The 25,679-nt window shown below is 48.6% G+C and overlaps 2 long non-coding RNA genes across 4 annotated transcripts in view; both read left to right on the top strand.

Annotated features, from left to right (window-relative positions):
• Window positions 1–5,030: 5,030 nt before the first annotated feature.
• Window positions 5,031–25,679, top strand: part of LOC144248468 (uncharacterized) — a 135,650-nt gene continuing 115,001 nt past the window's right edge. For all 3 annotated transcript variants that reach the window (XR_014952334.1, XR_014952333.1, XR_014952327.1), the window contains exon 1: window positions 5,031–5,918. This is a non-coding gene — a long non-coding RNA (uncharacterized LOC144248468). The remainder of the gene's footprint in view (window positions 5,919–25,679) is intronic.
• On the top strand, window positions 18,547–20,768 carry LOC144248473 (uncharacterized). Its single transcript, XR_014952039.1, has 2 exons — window positions 18,547–19,762; window positions 20,109–20,768. It is a non-coding gene; the product is annotated as an uncharacterized LOC144248473 (long non-coding RNA).

Raw genomic sequence — 25,679 nt, 5'->3', positions numbered from 1 at the left:
GACTGGGGCTCTCTGCCACAGATTTGAAAGAAAGTTAGGACTAGTGTCAAATGGCTGCAGGACAACTTAGCATCACCAAACATGTTATGTCAATCTCCCCATACAATTTAGAGCCCAACTACACCGCAAATTACAAATTTCAAGTCCCCAGGACTTCTGCTATTACAGGCTATGCAGCAGGGCAGAGCAGTTGTGGGACAAATACGTGCAGACACCCGTGACACTGGACAGGCAGAGAGAGCTTTTGAGGAGAAGAAAGGACCGAGAGACCCAAAGAACACAGAGTGCACCAGAGACAAGTGACAGGACACACACCAGAACTGCTCTGCCCTGAGCACCTCAGCACTGTGATCAAAACAGACACTTTCCCTTTAGCTGATCTAAGGGGACACTTCTTGCACATCCCCACCCCCAAAGCTCATTGAAAATGCTTCCCCAGCACTCCGCTTTCACCCCCTCTGTGGGCCTTAGCCCTCCACTTATCTCTCAGGCATCTGGGCTTTCTCTCAATGACCATCAATGCACGTACAGGTTTTAACCGTGCACCCAGACGGATTAAGAAAAGACAACACCCGTAGCAGATTTCTGCTGGATCTGTGTCTGGGAGAAGTGGGCTTTGTGCTGGAGACGGAGAGACGCTGTTGGAGTGCGGCAACAGTGGCAGGTGTGAGTTGTTAGGATGATGAGGGCTCAGAGCAGCCCCAGGTGTGAGCTGTGAGGATGAGGAGGGCTCAGAGCAGCCCCAGGTGTGGGCTGTGAGGATGAGGAGGGCTCAGAGCAGCCCCAGGTGTGAGCTGTGAGGATGAGGAGGGCTCAGAGCAGCCCCAGGTGTGAGCTGTGAGGATGATGAGGAGGGGGCGGCTCCTCCGGTGGCTGATTTAGGGGGTTTTCCTCGCAATGCTTTTGCACGGAGCTGCTGGAGGAGAGGAGTTTATGGGGGGCTCCCGGGGCTGTCTCCTGGAAGGACGGTGGGCGCTTCAGACAGGGTTCGGGGGATCACGTGGATCCCCACCTGGATACGTGGAGCCTTGCTCAAAGGAGGAGCCGAGGGACAAACCTTTGTGCCGAGAAGCAGCAGCCGAGCAGGTGAGCCGGTGCGCCTTTACAGCCGGGACTTTTCTCCTTTCCCTTTGAAATTTCGTCCTCCTGAGGTTGAATTGGAGGGGGCAGTCCTGTGGTCCCGCCTTTTAAGGGGTTTGGATTGAAGTAAGAAGCCCCCTTTTGCCATCGTTTGAGGCAAGCCGCTTCTTTTCTTCTCTTCTAGGGGACGCGATTGAAGGGAAGGCTACGTTTCTGTGCCCTCGTTGGGGTGAGGTGAGCGCCGGAGCGTGTCGGGCCTTCAGAGGAAGGGAGCTGCAGCCGTGGCAGCGCTGGCAGGGCGGGGATCGGGCTGTGCCGCTGCATTCGGGGCGCTTCTTCTGCCCCCGGCCCGGCAGCGAAGGGTGCGGCGCGGAGCCCTGCCGGCAGTGCCGGGGCTGGCCGGGGCGGAAGGGGAGCTGGGCGCGGCTGGGCTGCCGCGGGCCCGCCGGAGCCGCGCCGGTGCGAGCCGTGCGGAGCCGAGCGGAGCTTTGGCCGGGCCGGCGGGCGGGGGAGGCGGCGCGGGCGCCGCGCCGGTGCCGGCCGGTGCCGCCGCTCCGTCCGCTCCGGGCGCGGGGCTCGGGCGCCGCCGGGGCCCCCCGGGCCCGGTGCCGGCCCCGCCGGGCCGGGGGCAGCGGGCGGGGGTCTGCCGGCGCGGCGCCGCCTCTGCCTGCCGGAGGAGCCGCTTTCCTGCCGGAGCCGCGCTGCGCCCGGGGCCGGGAGCGCGGCTCCGCATCTTCCAGCCTCCCTCGCTGCGCTGCTTTTGAGGCGCTCCTGAGGAGCTCCTGGGATCGGTGGCTTTTGATCGGCGTCGCTGTAGGAGAAGGGCCCCGGGCGCTTCTTGGTTGTTACGGTTGTTGCTTCGGGTGCTCGTGACAAGGTTTTTTTTGGATTGAGTGTTGTTGTTGGATTTCTTTTTGATCGGTTCTTATGTTTTTTAAGGATGCGTTTCTAAAGGTTTACGCTGGTTTTTATGGGTCGTAGCATGATGTAGAGGGTCGTTTTTCAATTCGGTTGTGGAGGCTTTTATTTGCGCGAATGCGTAGTGTTTGTTTTGGTGGGCTTGAGGGAGTGCCCTGGAGTTAATCGGTGAGGTTTCTTTTAATATTGATGAATGCATTCTTGTTTATTACATTATAGGGGTTTCATTCGTTTGGCTTATTTGATTGCCGTGTATGTTTCATTGTTGCAGAGACCTTGGGAGATATTGTTTGTGGTTACATTTCTCTTTTGGCGACGTGTTTATTTCTATGTGGTATCTGTGTTTTGATGGTTTGAGGCAATTTTTGTTTCTTGAGTTAAGAATACTTATTTTGTTGTTGTTAATATACATATATTTTTTTGTTGTTTGATGTGTTTGGTTGTTGTTTTTTATTGGTTTTATTTTTGGGAGCATGGACATTTCCATGGTGGATCTCTTTAGGTGTTTATTTTATTTGGGGGGTGAATTTTTTTTTCTTCGTGTTTCCCATATTTTTATATCTGTAATTATTTGATGGTTTTTTTTAGTTAATTTTATAGAGCATGGGGTTCTCTTTATGAGTTAGTGTAGTGGTAGAGTTTTGGTTATTATTTTTTTTACAAACGTTGGGGGTCTCTTGTATGGTTTGGAGTATGGTAAGTTAGTTGGCTTTTTTTTTTTTTCCTTTATAGTGGTTTTTGTGATTTGCTGTGTGGGTTTCTATAGGGTTATTTAAGATGTTTGTTTCGTTTTTGTGGCGTGATAAGAGCTGCTGGTGAAAGGAATGTAGTGCGGGTTTTTTTGCTGGTAGTTGGTTGGCTGGTGGAGCCATTCTGAATTTTTTGGACGGTATTGGTGGGAATTTGATGCTGTTTGTTTTGGCATTTTATTTTTAGGAATTAGATTATAACTGCAAAGTTTTAACTATAACTCTAATGAAATAGAACACATGCATAAACATGATAAAGGGAATATAAAACTTCAATTTTAAATGTAAATGGAAAACATATAAATGAAACGTGTAATATAAATAATGCCGTCCATTACTATTAGGTATAACCTTGTTTGATATGGAGTATTTTATATGTTTATATGCATATAAATATCGATTATAAACATAAATATCCATATAGAAATGTATAATTAATACATGTGGATATATGAATATTACAAAACAATAGGAATCAATACAGTACCTAATGCGTATTTTACTGTATGTGTCTTATTATAACGCATTTCACATCATAAATACTATATATCGAAATATAGTACCTCAAAATGTTGTGATAGAATAGATAAGTACTTGTAAAAATCAAAAATAGAAATATATAAATATTTAAATATAATTTAGAATAAAGGGAATTTTTATTTTCTATTTGGTATTAGGTAGGGGTTTTATTATTAAAATTATGAATAGAAATAAAATAAAATTAGAAATCTTTGTATAGAAATATATCCTAAATACGTTAAGATCTATATAAAAATTCAAAGGTAAGTAAATATAAGTATTAGCAGTGTGTACGAAATAGAATTTAAAAAATAATTTATCAATCTCGCTACCGTATTATATATATATAAAATATATTTATAAATACATCTATATAAAGTAGAAGTTCAAAGGTGGCTATAATGATGAAAAAAATATAAAAATATTCGAAAATCGTTTAAAGAAAGGGCTTTTTTCGTTTTTATTTGGTTGGAGGCAGGGTTTTAATGGAAAAGAGATGAATATACATTTTAGTTTGATATCATTCTAAATATGGAAATATACAATCAATGTATACAGGTGTATATATAAAAATATAAAATAGAAATAAAAATGAGTATTAGGAAGAGATAGACTGTAAATAGCATCATACATCAATCTACATTTAAAATATACATTTGAATATAAATGCGAGAAATAGAGTTACATTTAAATGGAGTTTAAATGAAGGGTTTTTTTTAAAAGATTTTTACTTGGATAGAGGCAGGGTTTTATTTTAAGCAATACAAACCTTTTAGAAATCTAAATCTAACTATAGAAATATGTAAGCAATCTAATAAGATATGTATAAAAAATAAAAAGTAATAAAATAGAATAGGAATAAATGTAAGGAGTGATAAAAATACAATTTTCCATCAGTATCCATTACAAATCCGACTGTGAGTATAAATCTGAAAAATATAAAAACAAACCCTGTTGCAATGCAGTTTAAGAGGAAAGCTTTTTTCTTTCGGTTCCTGTCGGGTCGCAGGCAGGCTTTTTGTTCCGTTCTTTCCCGCGCGGACGCTTTGGGGCGTTCGCTGCCGAGGCCGTGCCGGCGGGGACGGCGCGGTGCTGCCGCCGTGTGGGCAGAGAGCGGTACTGCAGCCCGCCGCCCGCGGCCGCCATCTTGGGAGTGGCGTGGCGCGGACTCGCTTGACCTTCTCGAGAGGGCGCGAAAACGAGGACGTTGAAATTCGAGGACCCGTGTCTGTTTTTTACACTGCGTGAATTGCGCGCACCGCCGGCGCCCCCCGACGAGATTTTCCGCGGAGGTTCGGGTGTCGTGCACACGGGCTGTGGGGTCAGCAGCACCGCGAGCGTGCGGGTTTTTGGCGGGAGCCGACAGGCATGGGCAAAAACGCCTCTCTCCGTCAAGGTCCCCACGGGCCGCCATCGTGTCGCGGACCCTCTGGACAAGTGCTGCCGCCTTGTGGGCACAGGGCGGTACTGCAGCCCCCCAGCCGGAGCCCGGCCGAAGCGGCGGGAGGGGCGAGGGGCGGGAGCGAGCGGCGAGCGGGGCGGTGTCTGTGAGTGAGGGGAGGGCTGGAGGCGGCTCCGCGGGCCGAGGGCGGCCGGGGCCGGTGCCGGCCGGTGCCGCCGCTCCGTCCGCTCCGGGCGCGGGGCTCGGGCGCCGCCGGGGCCCCCCGGGCCCGGTGCCGGCCCCGCCGGGCCGGGGGCAGCGGGCGGGGGTCTGCCGGCGCGGCGCCGCCTCTGCCTGCCGGAGGAGCCGCTTTCCTGCCGGAGCCGCGCTGCGCCCGGGGCCGGGAGCGCGGCTCCGCATCTTCCAGCCTCCCTCGCTGCGCTGGTTTTTAGGGTCTTATCGATGTGTTTTAAGGATTATGGAGCTGTTCTAAGAGCTCTTAGGAATATGTAGGGATTTTTTTTTTTTAAAAGGTTCTTTGGGGGCTTTTAGGGGTGTTTTAAAGTAGGGTATTTTTATTTTGTTTTTATTTTATTTTAAGGGCGTTCAGAGGCTATTTTTATGTTGTTGTGAAAGTTTTAAGGCGTTTTGAAGATGAGGGATTTTTTAGGGCATTTTTATGGGTTTTTAGGGTCTTTTCATGGCATCGCGGCAGAGGGGCAGCTTGAGGGGCACTGTGGGGCCTTGAGGGTGACAGAGGCTGTGCCTCAGGGGGGAACGGGGGGGGGACAGTGGGTGACACAGAGAGATGCTGAGGGGGGCAGGGGCAGCTGGAGGGTGACACAGAGAAGCTGGGGGCTGAGGGGCAGAGGAGAGGGATTAAGGGTGGCACACAGGAGCTGAGGGGCAGCTGAGAGGGGGCTTGAGGGGCAGGGGGGGGCTCGAGGGTGACAGCCAGAGCCTGAGGGCTGGGGGGCAGAGGGAGGGGTCAGGGGTAAAGGGTGAGGCCTTGAGGGCTGGACAGTCCAGTGGAGATCAGGGCTACAGGGTACATCTTAGGAGGCAAGTTAGGGTACAGGTGCGGCACCCCTCACGCCACCCGTACCTCACCCTAAGCAGCCTTTTCCCTTTTCAGCCCCAACAACAGCAGCACAGCACAGCAAGCCTGACAGCGAGACCACACCGGAAGCCTCCCAGTGGGACAGGGCAGCGACCCTCGCACCAGGACAACGCCGGAACCCTCAGAGGACAACAGGACCCGCTGCTAAAAGGTAGGGATGACATCTGTGGGCTAGAGAGCAACAGGAAGGGGTTTGGAGGCTGAGCAGGCTTCCTTGAGTGTTTTTTTTTTTTTTTTTTTTTGCAGGGCTATTAGGAATATTTAGGGGAATTTTGAAGGCTTTCTCTGGTGACTTTTAGAGAATTGTTATACCTTCCTAATGGCTATTTTTGAATTCCTTGGTGCATTTTTAGGGTAAGGATGAGGGTCTGACAGAATGACCACTGAAAATGTGGAGTATTACTGGAGTGCTTGGGGAAGGTGCCAGTGGAGGGCCAGTGGGTAAGGTGCCATGATGCTGGTCTGAAGGTTGTGATTTCTGAGCAAAGCAAGGTGGTTGTGGTTAGGGTTATATGGTGGCAGATTTCTCCAGCACAGAAAAAAATCAAGCCTCAAGCTTAGTACTGTCAGTTTGCAACATGTATTTGGAATGAAAAAAAAAAAAACAACCCTGAGTACTTGGGGGTGGGAGATTTGGACTGGGAGAAATCATGGGCCGTTTTGACATCAGGGAGGCAAAAGGAAACCTGGGACCAGACAACCCAGGGGGATTGCAAGGCCCTGGGAATAAATGAGGGATATCTACATGGTGAAAGCAAATTCAGCAGCCCAGGTTCCTGGTGTCAGTTTGTAGGGCTCCCTTGGGACTGTCAGGGAAGCACAAGTTTGGGGTGGGGGCAGCTGGGGTCTGAACATATCCTTCCATGTTCGGATTTTTTTCAGTCAGCCTCACCCGAAGTCCCAGGGGGCTCTGGGCAGAAACACAGGCCATTTTCCCTGGGAAAGAAAACTCACCAGTCCAGGTTCCTGATGTCAGTTTGTAGGGCTCCCTTGGGTCTATCAGGGCAGCACAAGCTTGAGGAGGGGACTACTTTGGTCTGGGGTACATCCTTTGATGTATGGATTCTTTGCAGTCAGGTCCCAGCCCAGGGCCAGGGGCCCCTGTGCACGTGCTTTGGCCATTTTCCCTGGGAAAGAAAAGTCACCAGTCCAGGTTCCTGATGTCAGTTTGTAGGGCTCCCTTGGGTCTATCTGGGCAGCAGAAATTTGAGGAGGGGACAACTTTGGTCTCAGGTATGTCCTTTGATGTATGGATTCTTTGCTGTTAGGTCCCAGCTCAGGGCCAGGAGTCCCTGGGGACATGCTTTGGACATTTTCCCTGGGAAAGAAAAGTCACCAGTCCAGGTTCCTGATGTCAGTTTGTAGGGCTCACGTGTTCTGGGACTCATGGCAGCTCAGCCTCCTCGAGAGTAGCTGCAAAGTTTCAAGACAGACAGGTGATCTGCTCCTCTCTGGCTAAGAAGGATGGATACTGGTGATGAAAATGGTGTTGCTACCTGAAATAGTAAAACTTTAAAAAATTCCTGAAGGTACAGCTGATATGTCTGCTCAGTCTATTCGAGTGTATTTCAGAAAAGGAGAAAATTCTTGGAGTAGATTCAGTCACCTTGGAGGGGTGCAGCACCTTGGAGGATGCTCATTAATGATTTCAAAGGGAAGTGTCCCTGAAAGGCAATGTCAGAAATCCTCACAAGTGGGTAACAGCAGTCAGGTTAATGTTTGTGGCTCTTCAAAAGCTTTACTTGGATGTCTCTTCAAAACAGTCTGGATGCACTGAAGGAGGGCTGTGCCTTCCTTTTTTCTTTTTGAGTAGCTGCCTGAAGATAAATATAAGATGGACTTTCTTAAAACATAAATGAGAAAACACCCAAGGCTGGGTGAAAGTCTTGAATGCTCAGACTTAAAAGTCATCAATTCCCCAGCAATGTTAGATGAGCCTAAAGTGTATAGGTCAGCAGCAACTTCAGCAGACAGCCTAAAAAACACAAGAAGATTTATTCTCTTGGATATTAAACATGGCATCTTATTCTTTGGCAGCTCATAGGTGATCTCTGCATGGGGCTGCACATGCCTTTCTCTGCATGTGTGTATTTGCCTGCAAGTGTAATGTGACAGTCCTAAAGCATTTGTGGATGCAGATAAACTAAGTCCAGCTCAAATGTATTCCATAAACAGCTCTTGAGGTACACTCATCTTTGTGTTGTTTCATTTGTTCAGTTCTTGGAAAGCCACAGGAGCTTATTAGACTGCTCTGGCCTATGCCCAGGGGAGTCACTTAGGTGGGAATTGGACACCTCTAGCCGTAAACCTATAAAAGGAAGAAATGCGTACCGTTATTTTTGTTGGGTCTTATTGAATGAACTGGCTGCTCATCTTCTGCAGAATCCTAAGCACTGTATTTAAAGCCTCCGAGTAAGTTCCTTACTTTGAATAATTGTCCCTGCAGGTCTGACATGCTGGAACAAGGCGGGCACTGGGGGTGAGAGAGCCCAGTGCTTCCTCCTCCTCGTGTGCGAGTTCCTGCAGTGCTGTAAGAGCCAGAGCTGTGAGCTTTTCCTTCGAGGGCTGGGCACGGCCACGGCAGATGGAGGCACGGGAGCAGGAGGCTTCAGGACAGGGCTCTGTGGTGCAGGGAGAGCAGCAGCTCCCGAGCAGCTCTGCGCTACAGGAAGGCTCCAGCTCCTGGCAGCACTTGCTGCTCCAAGGACCACTGTGGTCTCGTCCAGAGCATGTGCTGGGTGGGCTCAGACAAGCAAACGGTGCTGTAGAGAGCTGGTGACAACTCCTGAGGCCTCTTCTCCACTAAGTAAGCCATAATGTAACTTCACTGCCATAGGTTTGTCTGTGAGCGGTCTGTGATTTTTGTCTTGAAGATCGGTGCAAATTGGATGATTGGCTGTAGAGTGTGTGCATCTGTCTCTTCTAAGGCTAATGGAGGACTGCAGATCTCCATCCAGAATGTGATCCACAGTGTAACCGGGAGCATATGCTGTGCCATTGGTGATGCATGTGGCATGGACTAGTGGCCCATTTGTCTGCAGCTTGTCCCCATATGATTTCTTGCATGCCCCGAGGCAGGGCTGGTCTGTGTTACTCGAGTTCCAGAAGGCTGCGATGCAGTGAGAGTGGCATAACAAGTAGTTCTGACCTGTAAGGGCGCTGGTTCCCAAATGCCTCCCAAGCAAGGCTGCTGCTCTCTCTTTGGCTATGCCAAGCAGCACATCTTGCTGCATATGTGGTCACCAGGGTGTGCAGATTGCACTGCACCAAAAGTCTCCACCACCAGTGCTGGCTGAATAATGTATTTTCACAACAGATATTATTCTGCATCTGCCTTGTGACTTTTAATTTCAATTTTCTCCGGGAGCGTTTGGCCAATGATTGTTATCCGGTATGTGCCAGATTCTCACCATTGCCTGAGTGTTTCTTTTTGTCAGATTGAGTTTTCCTTTTCTCCAAGGAATTTGCGGTTTTTAAGCAGAAAATAGTTACATTTCTTAGCTGTTTGCCTGTGTGGTTAAAACAGGGCAATGCATGAGGCCAGGACCTCGCTTTGCTTTCAGAACTGATCCCGTCAATGCTTCCTGGCAGTGTTTCCTTTCGCACAGCACCAGGTCAGGACTGTTTCAGCATTTTGCTGGTAGTCAAGGGTGAGTCCAGCCATCCAGGTTGCCCCTGCTGTCCCCATATGGAGGATGCTCCAGCAGACTGAGGTCAGAGTGTGTTATGTGGCCGTGAGCTGAGCCATACACAGTCACTTCTTGTCTCTGGGCAGAGGACTTTGCTCCTCTGTTCCATTAAGTTACCAAGAGTGATCGTTGCTGAAATTACTCTGTTAAATAATCCAGAAGTTTGCCTTTTCCTCCTTTCTTTCCTGAGTTCAGAAGTTGGTAACCTAAGCACCCAGCCGTGCTGTGCATCCCTTAGTGCTGTGTGTGTTGCTGGCAGGGCCTGGGGCTTGGGTCCGGAAGGTCTGGCTTGTTTGTTCCCCTGGGTCTGGAGGAATACAGATTTTATTTATTTTATTATTTTTGATTTTTTTAATTTAAAAGCTATCCAGCAGTTTGTCAGTTGAAGCAGAAGACAATCCTTTGCACCGATACGTACTCATGTGCACATGCTGATCAGCTGAAGTGTTAGAGCTCAAGGTGAGTGCTCCAGCCTTTAATCAGTGACCAGTCATTGATTTAGCACATCCACAAGTTTCAGGAAGTAGTTCCTCCATTGCATCCAGCTTTTAGAGTACCTTTAGACACTAGAGATACTTTTCAATGTGTAATTGATGAGGTAAATGGTTTCTTAATAGCATGTGCTAAAGAGAGATGTGAAAAGCAGCTGAGCAATATTGCCACTTCTGGGGGTTACAGGTGGTGGGTACTATCAGTCAGAACTGGAAAACACAGAACTGTGACCTTTTATAAGTACTGAGCGAAACACTGAGTTACTGCTGGTCAATTAAAAGCAGTTTGGGTGTTTAATAGTTGTTTCTGATGATACTCATACACAGATGAGTGAGGAGCTACTTGAGGCAATGTGTGTGCAGCTGTCCAGCCAGAACTGAAGCAGCCTCTGGTGAAGGTGAATGCAGAGAGGCTTATGTGGCAGAGGAACTCAGCAGATGACAGGGGGCTTGTCCATAGACTGAAAGAGGAGCCCGGGATGGGTGTGGGGTATTACAAAACAGCAGATGTCACAGGGATTGAGCAAAGGTTTAAAATGGAAGGAATCAGCCATGAGAGAGTGATGGCCAGATGGAAATCCAGCTAAGGCCCTGAAGTGGAATTATGTAAGGCAAACATCAATGAGAATCAGCTGGGGAGCAAGAGTAGCCAGCAGCCAGGCTTGTTTCTGGTCTCTTGCCATAGATGAGACATGCTTTAGGGTGTGCATGATGACTAGAGGCTGTGATAGCTTTAGCTGTAGCACTTTTGTCTCCAGCCATTGTGAGTGAGTTCTGTGCTTAGTTCTCTGCTCTGGTGCATTGCAGGATTTTTAGGGTAAATATTTTTTCCATCAGTGTAACCCACCAATTGCCAACATCTCGAGGCAGCTGGATGGGGTGGTGAATATGTCATTCTTTTGCTGGTGGCTATCAGAAACGCGTAAGAGGAATATTTCATCTTTGTTCTACATAGTGCTGTGCTAGCAAGTGCTTTCCAATAGGCTGTAATTCCCAGAGCAGTGGGGCAGGAGCTGCTCCATGATCCAGGAGCAGGCTCCCATGTAGTGGGTTGGATGCAAGGCACCCACCAAAGCCTCTCTTATCACTTGCCGCCACAGCTGGACAGAGGAGAGAAAATACAAAAAAGGGTTGAGATAAGGACCAGGAGAGATCGCTCGTCAGATACCGTCACAGGCGAAAGAGTCTTATTAGAGATACTAATTGAATTTATGGCTAAATAGTCAGAGCAGAATAATGAGAAACAACATAAAACCTTAAAAACATCATCTTCCCACACCCTCCTTCCCAGCTCTACCTCCTACCCCATCTGTGCAGGGACACAGGCAATGGAGGTGACAATCAGTTCATCAGGGAAAGCAGTCGCTCCCCTGCTGCTCCTTGGGGTCTCTCCCATGGGAGACAGTTCTCCATGAACTTTTACAGCATGAGTCCGTCTCGCAGGCAGCAGATCCCTGTGAATTGCTGCAGTGTGAGTCCATCCCACAGGCAACACTCCCCATCACACTGCTGCAGTCTGTGTCCCTCCAGTGGGTGAAAGTCCCTTCAGGCTGCTGCAGCGTGGGCCACCCTACCACGGGTACAGCCTTTCAGGGACAAGCTGCTCCAGCAGGGGCTCCTCCTTCCACAGGCCTCCCACGGGGTCACAGCCTCCTCACAGGCATCCCCCTGCTCTGGCATGGGTCTCCTCCACAGGCTGCAGGTGGATCTTTGCATCCCCATGGATCTCCATGGGCTGCAGGGGCACAGCTGCCTCACCATGGTCGCAGAGCAATCCCAGCTCCTGTGCCTGGAACACCTTCTCCCCCTCCTTCTTCACTGACCTCGGTGTCTGCAGAGTTGTTCCTTTCACGTACTCTCACTCCACTCTCCTCTGGCTGCAATTACAACTGTGCAGAAACTTATTTTTTTCTTTTTTCTGAAACACATGATCACAGAGGCACCACCACCATTTCTCATGGGCTCAGCCTCGTCCTGAAGCACATCCATCTTTGGAGCTGCCAGGGACTGGCTCTGCCAGACATGGAGGAAGCTGCCAGCAGCTTCTTGCAGAAGCCGCCGCTCTGCCCCCCACCCTGCTACCAAAGCTTTGCCTTGCAAACCCAGTACAGTTGTATTTCATTGTTGGTCTGTCTGCACAGGCTATTAATGGTGGGGATCTGCCACCTCTTTGTTCCCCAGTACAAAGGTAAAAAGGATGTCTGCAGCTCCACGTCCAGTTTTTGGGGGTAAGGAGAGGAGTAAGCAGCAAAGGATGCACAAACCCAACTCCCATTCTGCCACGTGCCAGGTTTCCACAAGACAGGAACATAACGCACCCTACCTCTGCTCAGAAGAGTGTGGGGAGCCTAAAATTCTCTATCCTAATTCAGTCAGACTGCCCAATGATACGGCCGAACTGTCAGCAGCTTAAATAGTTTTCATGGCTGTCATTGTGGTTGGGGAATTGCTTCATGTCTGGGTTTCTTGCCAGAGCCTGAGGAAAGGAAGTAGCCAAGACCAGGTGAGAAGCGGTGTAAGGTAGGCGATTAATTTCTGGATTCCTTTGCCACTCACAGAGCAGCTGCTAATGGGCTGGGCTTGGGGAGTCTGGTTTACAGGCACTTGGAAGTGCTGATACCATCTGGTGAAATGTTAGGTGTCTTTTTAAGAGAAAAAAAATGAAAGTGTTTCTGTTACAACCGTGAATAAAGAGCCTGGGCGCAGCAGTGACTGCCTAGTAGCAGAGGGACAGAGGCTGCAGGCAGGTTTGTATCCTCCATAGAGCTGGAGCAATGGCAGGATTACTTTGCCTGCACGTTCACTGCTTTGAGGGAGGAACAGGGTAGGAGAAATTAATGTAATAGGAACCAGAAGCACAGACTTGAGACTGTGCTTATTTCGTTGCTGTGGTGAAATAAAGCAGGGACATTTGATGATTTTTAAAAATGTATTTATTTAAAGAAAAAAATGTGGCAAATCTTATCAGAAGAGTTTAGGTTCCTGGCAGCTTTACAAGTCAGGTACCCTGTGCCTACATACAGTATTAATAATGGCTTTGCAGTATTTTTGGTTAAAATTTACGTTCATTAAAAATTCTTCAAAGCACTCCGTAATTGGTGAGCAGCATATGAAAGGTTAATGAACATTGAACATGTTTTACAGTTACCTTTGAGAAGGACCCTTTACATCCGTAAATGCCTGCCTGAGGTGGCCTCTGCTTTAGGACTTTAAAGCTTAAAGAAATCCTACATACAGAAGAAATTCTTCCCTGTTACGGTGACGAGGCCCTAGCAGAGGTTGCCCAGAGAAGCTGAGGCAGCCCCACCCCTGGAATTGTCCAAGGCCAGGTTGGATGGGGTTTGGAACAACCTGCTCTAGTGGAAGGTGTCCCTGCAGGGGATGGGATGAGAAAAGCTTTGGGGTCCCTTCCAACCCAAACCATTCTCTGATTCTATGATTGTACATGTTGAAAAAGGAGGCTGTGGCCTTATGTGCTTAGGTACAAACCTCCCACCTATTCTTCTGAACATACCAGTTTAGTCATTTATTCTTTCCTTTGTGCTTTCACAAGAAGCCCTTGTGCCCTTCAAAATCTCCGTAGGAGTTTGTGGTCAGTTTCCAGAATAAACAGGGATGGAAACCCGAGCAGTTTGGTGCATCCCTACTTGCTGCTGGAATGATTGTGGATTTGACTGACGGGGTTTTGTTCCTGAACACAAGAAAAGTTTTATTCCAGTGCCACACTCAAGCGTAGCAGTGGGGCCGTGTGCGTGGCTGACCCAGCAGATGGGGCAGTGTCTTCATAAAGTAAATATATAGTAGCAGTCCTTAAGGATGTGGCCCTTCTGGGAGTGCTTGCATGTTTATGTATCAAAACCGTTTACAGAGAGGGAGGGCCCTTTTAATGCCGTTGAACTGCTACGGAAAAATTTTGGTTTCAAAACCATTTAATTAAGGTTAATGAAGTCTGGGACTTGGGCACTGTATCTCGTGCAGTAACGCACGTCTCTGTTCTTGATAGATGTCTTCCATTTGCAACAGTAGTTACATACTGGGGACTCAAATCCCCATTGTCCCCATGCCTTCAGAGTAGGGCAGGCTCTTGTCTTAATTTTACATTATAACCCTTTCCAAATGGAGACATAATGACGTAATTCATTGTTGCATTTTGAAACAGTGTGGTCAGCGTGAGGATTTGATCGAGCAGTTCCACTCTTCCAAAAGTACTAAGGTGCTTGCAGATATTTGATATTGAGCTATTTTGGCTCTCAATTGCAAAATGAATAGGTCAGGCAAGGCCTTTGAAAGGAACTTAATAGATACATCTCACAGTCACAGAGAAGCAGGAAACTCTTCTGCTAAAATGAGACTGGGTTTGTGAAAGGTCACAGTTAACCTTTTAAAGTAAGTTTTTGCAGGTCTGCAGAGCAAATACTGCATTTTTAATGGGTATGGGTAGAATCTCTGTTTTACTGATAATGCTCCAAGTTTTATTTTTTCTCCAAATTGTAACAGAGCTTCTTGTAAGCTAAGCAAGCCAGCCTTAAGGCTTTTGCTTTATTGCTTCATAGTGAACTACTGAAATAGCAAGGCATTGAGCAGTAAGTACAAGAAGCAGCATAAGCTGCCAAAATAGCAGCAAAATACTTTATTACTGTTGTTATTATTATTACTATTGGTGACTTTTAAGTGCTGTCATCATTTTTTCAGAGACTGTTGTGACACAAATAGCCACCCCAGTTGGCTTAACTTAAAAGTTCATTTTGTTTGCCTCTATAAGCACCAATCACTTACAAATTTGGGGAGGGGTCTAAAAAGGACTTCATATAGATACCGGTGTAGGTGGGTGTACAGATGTCTGTACATATTTAGCTATCTATTTATCTATCTTTACATACAGATATATGAAACACTTATAATAACTATACTTTCCTCCATTCCTAAGCTTCTCCCAGAAGTGCTTTTCTGCTGTATTTGGTGTTGCACATGTGACACGGGGGAAGGGTTAGAAACCTCTGGTGGGGAGACAGGAGTTCAAATGCAGTCTTGGGCCTGGCATCTAAATCAAAACAAGCTTCTTCCAGGCTCCTAAAGCTTGCTCTGAGCCAACAGACACTTCTCTAGGCTACGTGGGCTGGGGTTCTCAGTAAATAAGTGACAGTGTCATTGCATCATATGGAAAGTTTAGATTGGGAAAGCTGAAATTGTCCTCGCTAAACGTTGGCATGTCCTTGTATTTGGTAACATAGAGGCCCAGAGGATGTTTGTCATTGAGTGTCACAGCAGGAAGGAATGCAGGAAAAACCCCTCTTTGGTGGGGTCAGGACAGGATCTGCACCCTGTTATGCTCCTGCCCTGACAGAAGCTCAGCAAGCTCCTGTTGCTCTGTCAGGCCCCTGCAGGAAAGCTTTGAACAATGGTCAATGCAGGAGAGATGTCACAGGTGATGGAGCGTGTTTGTGCCAAGGCACAGTGCAGAAGTGAGCCCTGGCTCCAGTGAATGCCACGTATTTTTATGAGTTTTCAGTGTGTTTTCAGAAGTATCCCTTGGAATGCAGAACTGAGGATTAAAACTAATAGCTGGCTGTGTCAATACTGAGTGGTTTTACTCTGTAATGGTAGAATTCAGTGGCCTCTTCACTTCAAAGGTGTCAATTGAAAGATGTTGCGATGAAAAAGAGGTGGAGATGAACAGTGCTTTGAGAGAGCAGAAATGAAGGTTGCGGGCAATACTGAAGAAGAAGCAGATGCAGGTGGTGAGGGAGTTGGGTTTTTGCGAGAAGAGAGTGTTTCTCAGGAGCAGAGAGCCAGCGGGCTCTCCGGGGACAGCAGTGCTGGGGATGAGGTGAGTCTGTGCCCTGCACAGCTCCCTGGCCCCATGATGGAGAGTTGTCCCAGTGGCTGTAGCTTGGGGGCCGAGTCTCCATCCTCTCAGCTTACCATGGGAGCCTATCCCAGCCCAGCAGAGCTGCTGGAAATCTCCCTGTATTCCTGCTTAGACTCTGGTCTTTGGTTTGGTCTGGGCAGTGCCCGGTGCTTTGCTCAGGGACCGTCTAGCCTTGCCCTGTACTTGCACTGCTGACCCCAGCATTTGCCACACTCTTCCCCGGGCTTTGATTGTGTTTCTGGACTCAAAGCTGTGCTTCTGACACTCGGTTTCCTTTGGCCTCGCTATGTGTTAGCTCAGTCTTTTGCTACCAGCCTGCTTCCCTGCTCAAGATTTCAATTGCTGGAGAGATGTGCAGACTCCCTGTAGAGTGTAGATTGGAGAAGCTCAGAAGCCATCTGAGGGCCTCCCCCAGAAATAAGCCAAGGGTTTGGTGCCTGTTTAGCTTCCCCGTGTTTGGCAAGTTCAGCTGTGCAGCCTGCCCTACAAGCAGGCATTTAAGCTAGATCATACTCAGAAGTCTCTCTTAGGCAGAGATAAATAATTGCTTCTACACTCAAGTCTCCCACCTCAGCCTGGGAACACAAGATGTGGGGCAGAATCAGTGAGGAGGGACCCCACACCAACTGCCTGAAACGCACAATATACCCTCAGAGAATGCAGCTGCAGTGCCTAAGGGGATCTTTGAGGTCCAGGAAATGAAATGTCTTAGGAACAGGCTATCAGACTGTCCCTCTGGAATTGCAGCTAAATTTAGGTTGCAGATTATCAGAGCATCCATTTGCTCTCTCCCTGGCCATGGCAATGTCTGCACAATTCCACAGCACATTCAAGAGGATGTTAGCAACTTGCTCAGTCTGAGGATCATCTGTTTCCTACCGATGGGTCTTTGCCCACCCTCTCCTTGCTGGAGGGCATGAGGAGCCCTCAGTCTCAAGGAGCTCTTGCCTTATTTGGCCCTGTGGAAACCACAGGAGAGAGTGGAGCTCTTGCTGAAATTGGATCCAGTATATTACAGGAGTGATGACTTCCAAAAGTGTCCTAAGGTGGTACAAGTCAGCATGCTGGCACCCTCAGTCTCTACCCTCATTATTTCTGACAAACACTGTTCTGTTTCCTCAATTATTCTTGTATTTGGAGAAAAAGAGTGTTCACAGCCTTGTTCTAAGGACACGGTGCAGGGATAAAGATAAGTTTCAAACCATTACGTAAGAATATATAACATAACCCCAAACGTAACAAACACAGTGGATCATATAGTGCCTCTACACGCCTTCTTCCCTCAAGGAACTTTAAATGTTCTAAGAGTCATAAGCATATTTAATTACTGGGGAATGTTTAAGCACAGTTTCTTGCAAAGGAGGAAAGAAGAGGACTGCTAGGATCCTTCCCGCTGGAGGTTTTGCGTGGTTAGTGCCTTCTGCTCTGATGGAAGGCCTTGGTATAGAGGATTCCTCTGGCGGAATCCTCTGGTATGCTGGCAATTAATTAACTTTTCCTACCTTGCACACATGGAGATAGTGAACAAAAATCCTCCTCTATTTGTGTCAGAAGGTTATTGAGAGACTGGGTTCGAGAGAGTGACTGCCTAAGAAAAATTCTCCTAGCAGCCACCTCAGAAAGCCTCAAGAAGGAAGCAGCCTTGGCTTCAGTGTTCCCACTTGTCCAGCACAGGCACCTGGCGTGGGTTGGCTTCACCTTCTCACAGGCACGGTGAGGGGCACTGCCTGCTCTGGGGCACTGCAGCCCAGCACATCCAATTGGCTTTTACATTTCCAGCTCTTAGGAGTGAGTTCTTCAAAGTCACAGCTCTAGCAGCAGCAGGAGAAAAATCTCCTAGAGGCTTTCATGAGCAGCACTTAGGCTCTTCAGAAAACAGAGTCCAAGGCCACTTCACTAGGACTACTCTGGAGAAGGACAGAAAAGAGAAATTCAGCCTAGCCTCACCCCCACGACTTTGATTACCAGCTGAGGTAGGGTTAAATGAGTATTTAAAGAGGTTGGGTTCACTGACACCTGCTGGGACGCATTACCTCTTGTTAGGATGATCTAAGAGTTCTGCTGAGCTGAAGTAAAAGGCTTATATTTGTCCTCTTTGGGATGAAGGGGCTCTCAGTTGGCTTCAGTTCTTGTAAGTTGCCCTGATGATGCTGTAATGGAACAGGCTGACCTGTGGTTTAGAGCTTGCTGAATTAAATTAGTCACAGGTGACAAATGCAGTGTCCACAGAAGTCCCTCTCTGTCTGCTGAGCTGCAGCTCTACTTTGGGGGGTAATGAGTAAGTAAGGAATAAACGCATTTTGACTTTCAGGGTTCGAGCTGCACTTCCAGCTTTTTTAATTAAATAAAACATTATAAACTCAGCAGGCTTGCTCTGAAGACCCTGGAAATCACAAAATTATTAAGGTTGAAAGGGACCCACCAGTGGAGTCATCTTGTACAATGTCCCTGCTCAAGCAGGAGGAAAATGTCTGAAATCAGAGTTCAGTTCCCTATTGCAACAGTGGTAGGGTGGAATTTTGTCTCTTTTTCGAGTTTATGTTAAAAGGTGTAGGCAGCTATGATGGAAAATTGTAAAACTGGACGTCTTGCTGACCAAGCCCAGTGTTCCTTGACTTTAAATGCTGCACAGATATGAGACTACCTAAGTTTGTGATCCTCCTGCTAGTAATCCGAGTGCAAGTGTGTCAGGGATATGGAAGTCCTAGAGACCAAGCACTGAGTCATTACAAAGGAGAAATACATGTCAAAGAGAATCGTGCAGGTTCTTGCCAAAATGTATTTATTAGGAGATGGACCCTGAATTTTTCAAATCCTGCTGTAGGGCAGTGTCACTTGGGCTTTGCCCTAAGGTGGAATTCTGAGTATGCCAGGTATTCCTCTTTATTCCTCCCACTGTTAGATTAAACTGTGGCACTTTGTGTCCTAATCCAAGAATCAAAAGCTGTTCTTTCCCTGGCTGGGACGGGTTCCTCAGTCCTATGAGGGTAATACAGAGCAACAGACAGCACTCAAAGCTCCTGTCATATGGCACTGCAGGGTGCACATTGTGCAAGCAAAAGGAAGAACTGGAGACTATAGGAGATCAACCTAATGAACAGCTCCTGAGCTCTGCGGAGAAGTGATACAGCTCCCTGGAGCACTGCTGGAAGTAGCAGAATAATTGGCTGCAAATAATGCTGTCCAAATGGAGGGCTTTTCTGTCACAGAAATGGAGAAAATGACTTTCATTATTCAGTTAGCTCCTGGCACGCTGGTTTCAGTGGTGCTTTTGACTCAATCTGAGCCTCCAAGGTGTGGTACCAGAAGAGGTGTTGCCAGCTTCTCCTAAGGCCACCATACAGACATGCGAGTATGTGAAAGTAACTGATAGCTCTAGCTCTAGTTCTGGTTAGAGATGTAGGGAATGCCCCTTTACTATGATAATATGCTGTAAGAGCATCTTCAAAAGGAAGGTGTCAGAAATTCTTTAGTGTTATTTTTGTGCTGTGGTCTGCAGAGGTGTAGCTGTCATTCCAGAACTATTTTTGTTTTGATGGTTTGAGGCATTGTGGGTTTGAGTCAGGAATAATTTTTTGTTAAGTTTATTTGTGATATTTAAAAACCCAGCTCCACGTGGCAGCTCATATTTCCAAGTGCTTTATTTAACAGGAAGCTGGTTTGTTCCTTCTTGTGAGTAGGATCGTTGGCTTTGCATGGGCAAAGCCACTCCGGAATTTCAGGCTAAGAAAAGAGTTAGGGAACTCTTTTCAAACATAGTCCTGGAGAGGTAGCAAGCAGCTTGGCTTGGTGATCCTGTGGGGAAATAGAAGAATATCTGTTCTGATTTTTGTCTTCTCTTTCTTCCACAGCTGATTCTGTATCCCTGACTTCCCTTCACGTCAGGGACACGTGGCTTGGAGTACAGGAGCTGGATTTGTCACTTAGCTGCGGCAGGTTGGTGCAGGTAACGAATTACAGGTGACTTGGAAACTGGGGAACAAAGGGAAGGATCTGTTATGTCTCTTAGCAAAAAAATTGGCTCCATCAGGGCATTAATTCAGGGGACTGACACTTCACCTTTAACGTTCTGCCCTGCTCCATCCTCATCGCCGTGAGCCATGAGAGCCTCCTGAGCTGTTCTCCTATAGACCTACCTTGTCTGGTCAAAAAAAAAAATCAGTATTTTATTACTGGGTGCAAACTCAGGGGGAAGATTTTATTCAACATCTCTCAGTGGGACATTAAAGCTCCAAATTCCCTTTTCTGGAACACTTTGAGAAACAATATTACTTCTGTAATTTTTATTACAGGCATTTTTATCTTTTTGAAGAACCAAAAAGACTGCGTGTGTGCCCTTCATATCCATCCTCTGTCTAATACAGGACAGGAGAAGAAGGCTGCAGAGCTTCCTACACTGGGGTGTAAGTAGCCAGTATGAATAGAAGACTGGGCTAGGGAATTAGGACGGTTTGCTTGGGTTTAAAAAGCTTGAATGGCACTTCAAGACATTTATGTCAGACATGGTTTGTTTTTATTACCCTTTTTTTAATTTAAAAAAAACCCACACACACACAAAAAAACCACAAACCAAACCAAAACAAAACCCTAATCCATCCCTGCTGCTGCGATGTGGGACCAAAACCCGCGTTCCCAGCGCTCGGAACAGGTGAGAGGTGGAACTAAAGCCCAAAGGATTTTCTGCTCAGTGACTGTAGCTGAGTTTTACTGGGAGCTCTCTGGGAAATCTGGCACATCGTTCGGGGATGTGGCCATGAGGGAAGCGGAGCCCAGCTGCAAACAGGCAGTGCCGGAGCGAGAACCTCTGCAATGCAAACCGGGCTTTCTTCCGTGGAATCCCGGCTGTGTGCTGCCCCAGGGCCTTTGTACAAATAGCGTCACCGGAGCTGCACATTCTTTGTGGTAGGGATGGGATTTTGGGGGGGGGTCAATAAAAAGGAGATTTAAAATGAGGGAATTGCTTTTACGTGTAACTATTCTTGTCCTAAAGGGGCCATCAGCTCTGTCCCGAGAGCTGAGTTATGAGTGTGTGTGTTGAAAGAGCCGCAAGCCTTTAGGGGTTGCAGTTTGTGTGCCCTGGAATGAGGTGCCCTGAGGAAATGTGTGAGCCGGAGGGAGCCGGGGCCGGGCGGAGGGAGCCGAGCTGTGGGAGTGGGCGAATGGAGGCGGGTGCGGGCGGGACTAGGCGAGCGTGGGCGAAAGCGGCCGAAAGGGGCCGAGGAGGCGAGCGGAGCCGAGCTTTGCCGAGTTCAGCCGAGGCGAGCCGAGCTTTGCCGAAGAGGCGAATGGAGGCGAATGCGGCCGGAAATAGCCGAGCGTGGCCGACAGTAGCCGAAGCTGGCCGAGGAGCCGAGTCCAGCCGAACGGAGCCGAGCTCTGCCGAGCGCAGCAGCCCGGGCCGGCCGGGGCGCCAGGGCGGGGCCGGGGCGCCGGGAGGGATCCCCCTCCTGTCCCTCTCTCTCCCGCTCCATGCTCCTGCCCGTATTCAGTTACCTCTCTTTCCCCCGTTTCCATGTCCCCCCCAAACCCGGCTCCTTCCTGTCCTGTCCTGTCCCTGCCCCGCTGCTCCGTTCCATTCCCCCTCTCTCCCTCCTCTGTGCCCCGTCCCTCTTGCTGCCCTGCCGGCCTTTCCCTTCCCCGACCGCTTTCCTCCGCAGCCCGACCTTCCTCCCCGCCCTTTCGCATGTCCCGCTCTCCCTCCTCTCTTCCCGTCGCCCCTTCGCTTCTTTCCCCCGCAGCCGCGGGGCTCGGGGCGCCGGAGAATAAAGCCCCGAGGGCCGGAGCCCGGCGCCCCCCGGGCCTTGCGGGAGTCCCCGCACGGGGCCGGAGCTCTCGGCGGATCCCCCGCGCCGCTCGGACCCCGCCCCGGCGCTGCCGGACCTGCGGCTCCGCCGGCATCGCGCTGCGAGCGGCCCCCGCTCTGTGCCGTGCCGGCCGTGCCGCGTCCCCGCCGCCTCTGCCGCTCCCTGTTTCTGCCCCTGGCCCGCGACAGCGAGGCGGGGCAGGAGCTTCGAGCCTTCTGGGGGCTGCCCCCCCCTTTCTTGTTGCGGCGGAGTCCCTTTCTGGGGGGATGGAGGTGTGGGAAGGGCTGGAAGGGAGTGCTGGGCTGCTGTCCGGGGCAGTTGGACTCGTCCTGTGCCTTCTTCGGGGGTCAGGGTTAGGGGCTGAAGCCTCGGGCCTCTGATGGCATTTGGGGCACCCCAAGGTCGCTAGGAGAGTTACGCACACTGCGGTGGAGGAGCGGGTGGGTGGCGAATGAGGGGGGCGGGTCACGCTGGGTGCCGTCCCGCAGAGGGACCCAAAGCTGCCCCAAAATTCCCTGGGAGGGGTGTGTGTAGAATACTAAAACCTGGCAAGTGTTTCGTTTTCACAGCTATTGGTAAAGAATAGGAAGCTATGGCTAACCTCTTTTGGAAAGAAGCCCTCTCTCGATCCACTCATTTGTACCCAGGAATGTAGGAAACTCTGACTGTGGATGGGCAGTAGTTTTGAAAATCATGCCCTAGCCTTTTTCTCTAGGAACGAACCAAGCAAGTGCCCTGAAACCAGCGGAGCAGCTGCAGGGGCTGAAGGGAACAGAAAGGGCTCCCGGCACCTTTTGCCTTCGTTCTCTGCCATTCCCCCAAACGTGTCGCAGTCCCAGAAGAGGCGTTTGTCATGCAGCCTGCCAAAATAAAGACCTGTAAAATCCTAGTTCTGCCTTTTGTTTAACGTGTTTTTACTTCCTATTTATGTCATCACAGAAAGCAAGGAAAGAATAAATATGTCTGGTTCCCACTATTGCTCCGTGCAGGCATTTTTAAAGGCTGCTGTACTTCTGTCCTCTTTTTCCACTCCAAGCTTGACTTTTCCCCTCCTTTTTCGAGGTCGGCTGCTTTGGGTGTCCCAAGCAGGGCTGGGTTCCTCGGCAGGGGTCTTAGGAGTTGGTGCCGATTCTGCTTTTTCCGAAGGTGTAGCAAAGTGTGCCAGCAAAAGGACTGTTTTCTCCAGGGGAAAGCTTTCTTTCAATCACCATCAGTGCATGTATGTGTTTTAATTGTGTAACCAGGTGGATTAAGAAAAGCCGACAGCCGTAGCAGATTTCTGTTGAATCTGTATCTGTGAGAAGTGGGCTGTGTGCTGGAGACGGAGAGACGCTTTTGGAGAGTGGAAACAGCGGCAGGTGTGAGCTGTTAGGATGATGAGGGCTCAGAGCAGGCCCCAAGTGTGAGCTGTGAGGATGATGAGGAGGGCTCAGAGCAGCCCCAGGTGTGAGTTATTAGGATGATGAGGGCTCAGACCAGCCACAGGTGTGAGTTGTTAAGATGATGAGGGCTCAGAGCAGCCACAGGTGTGAGCTGAGAGGATGATGAGGAGGGCGCGGCTCCTCCGGCGGCTGATTTAGGGGGTTTTCCTCCCATCGGTTTTGCACAAAGCTGCTGGAGAAGCGGAGTTTATGAGGGGCTCCCGGGGCTGTCTCCTGGAAGGACGGTGAGTGCTTTGGACAGGGTCCGGGGGATCACCTGGATTCGTGGAGCATTGCTCAAAGGAGGAGCCGAGGGACAAACCTTTGTGCCGAGAAGCAGCAGCCGAGCAGGTGAGCTGGTGCGCTTTTTTAGCCGGGACTTTTCTCCTTTCCCTTGAAATTTCGTCATCCTGAGGTTGAATTGGAGGGGGCAGTCCTGTGGTCCCGCCTTTTAAGGGGTTTGGATTGAGGTAAGAAGCCCCCTTTTGCCATCATTTGAGGCAAGCCGCTTCTTTTCTGCTCTTCTAGGGGACGCAGTTGAAGGGGATCCCACATTTCTTTTCCCTTGTTGGAGGGAGGTGAGCGCCGGAGCGTGGCGTCAGTGTCGGGCCTTCAGAGGAAGGGAGCTGCAGCCGTGGCAGCGCTGGCAGGGCGGGGATCGGGCTGTGCCGCTGCATTCGGGGCGCTTCTTCTGCCCCCGGCCCGGCAGCGAAGGGTGCGGCGCGGAGCCCTGCCGGCAGTGCCGGGGCTGGCCGGGGCGGAAGGGGAGCTGGGCGCGGCTGGGCTGCCGCGGGCCCGCCGGAGCCGCGCCGGTGCGAGCCGTGCGGAGCCGAGCGGAGCTTTGGCCGGTCCGGTGGGCGGGGGAGGCGGCGCGGGCGCCGCGCCGGTGCCGGCCGGTGCCGCCGCTCCGTCCGCTCCGGGCGCGGGGCTCGGGCGCCGCCGGGGCCCCCCGGGCCCGGTGCCGGCCCCGCCGGGCCGGGGGCAGCGGGCGGGGGTCTGCCGGCGCGGCGCCGCCTCTGCCTGCCGGAGGAGCCGCTTTCCTGCCGGAGCCGCGCTGCGCCCGGGGCCGGGAGCGCGGCTCCGCATCTTCCAGCCTCCCTCGCTGCGCTGCTTTTGAGGCGCTCCTGAGGAGTTTATTGGGTCGTAGTTGGTGTATGAGAAGGGTCACGGTGTACTTGTTGGTTGTTACGGTTCTTGGTTCAGGTGCTGTGACAAGGGTTTTTTTGGATTGAGTTTGTTGTTGGATTTTTTTTTTTTTGTGCGATATGTTGGATTTTTTTTTTTTCGTTGTTTTTATATTATAAAAATATAATTGTTGTTATCTTCTTAAAGGATATTTTTTTTAAGGTTTACAATAGTTTTTATGGGTCGTAGCATGAAGTACAGGGTTGGTTTTTAATTAGGTTGTGGTGGCTTTTATTAGCGCGAGTATGTAGTGTTAGTTTTGGTGGGTTTGAGGTAGTGTCCTGTAGTGAATTAGTGAGGGTTTTTTTTTAAATGTTGAGTATTGCTTTTTTAAAAATTCTATTATAGAGGTTTTATTCATTTGGTTTGTTTAATTGTCGTGGATGTTATATTGTTACCGGTAATTTGGGAGTTATCGTTTATGGTTACATTTATCTTTTGGTGACGTGTTTGTTTCTTGGTGGTATTTGTATTTTGATGGATTGAGGCATTTTGGGTTTATTGAGTTAGGAGTAATTTTTTTGGTTGTTAATTTCAGTTTATTTATTTGAGTTTTTGTTTTAGTTTGATGTATTTGTTGGTTGCTTTTTATTAGTGGTTTTTTTTAGGAACTTGTGTATTTATACGGTGGATTTTTTAGGTAGTTTTTTATTTGGGTGCTTTTTATTGTCTAGTGGTTTAGATTTTTTTAATATCGTTTATTACTTTGGTTTTTAAAGATAACTTAGCAGAGTACTGGTTACTCTTTGAGTTAGTGTAGAGATCAGGTTTTCATTTTTAGTAGCTTTCAGGGTCTGTTGTATGGTTTGAAGTTTAGTATGTTGGTTGGACTTCTTTTTCTAGGGGGTTTTGTGATTTGTGGGTTTCTATAGGGCTATTTTTTATTTTTGTTTCTTTTTTGTGATGTGCCTCATTAACAACTGGTAGTAAAAAGAGTAGTTTGGGGTTTTTTTTGCTGGTAGTTGGTTCTATGGTGGTGTATTTTTAGTTTCTGTTGTTTGTTTTTGGGTTTCTTTTGTTAGAGATTAAAGTTTTTATTTTGGGGTTAATTTGTAATTATTTTTAAGGTTTTAGGGCGATTGAGATTTTTTATATGGATGTCCTGTATGATAACAGTTAATTTATTTGCTTTATGTGGCATTGATGGCAGGGTAGAGGACATTTTTGTCTGTGTTTTATTGTTTGTTTCTGAGGTGGTTTGGCATTTTCTTATAGGTTGGGGTTCTTTTTGTTGGCTCATGGAGCCATTCTGGCTGTTTTTGATGAAATTGGTGGGAATTTGATGTTTCTTTTGTTATTTTATTTTTAGAAATTGGATCTTTTCAGTAGGCTTTTTGATATTCCTTTTTTTTTTTTTTTTGGTGGTGTAATAGTCTTTTAGATGAATTTGGATGATTTTAAAAAATATTTTTGTTATACTTTTCATCTAATGTTGTTGGATTATTACAGATGT

This window comes from Lonchura striata, chromosome 1A, assembly GCF_050655825.1.
Source record: "Lonchura striata isolate lonStrDom1 chromosome 1A, ASM5065582v1, whole genome shotgun sequence".
NCBI classification, from domain to species: Eukaryota; Metazoa; Chordata; class Aves; order Passeriformes; family Estrildidae; genus Lonchura; species Lonchura striata.
The sequence above is the reverse complement of the archived record's forward strand: the minus strand, read 5'-3'. Positions and strand labels throughout refer to the sequence as shown.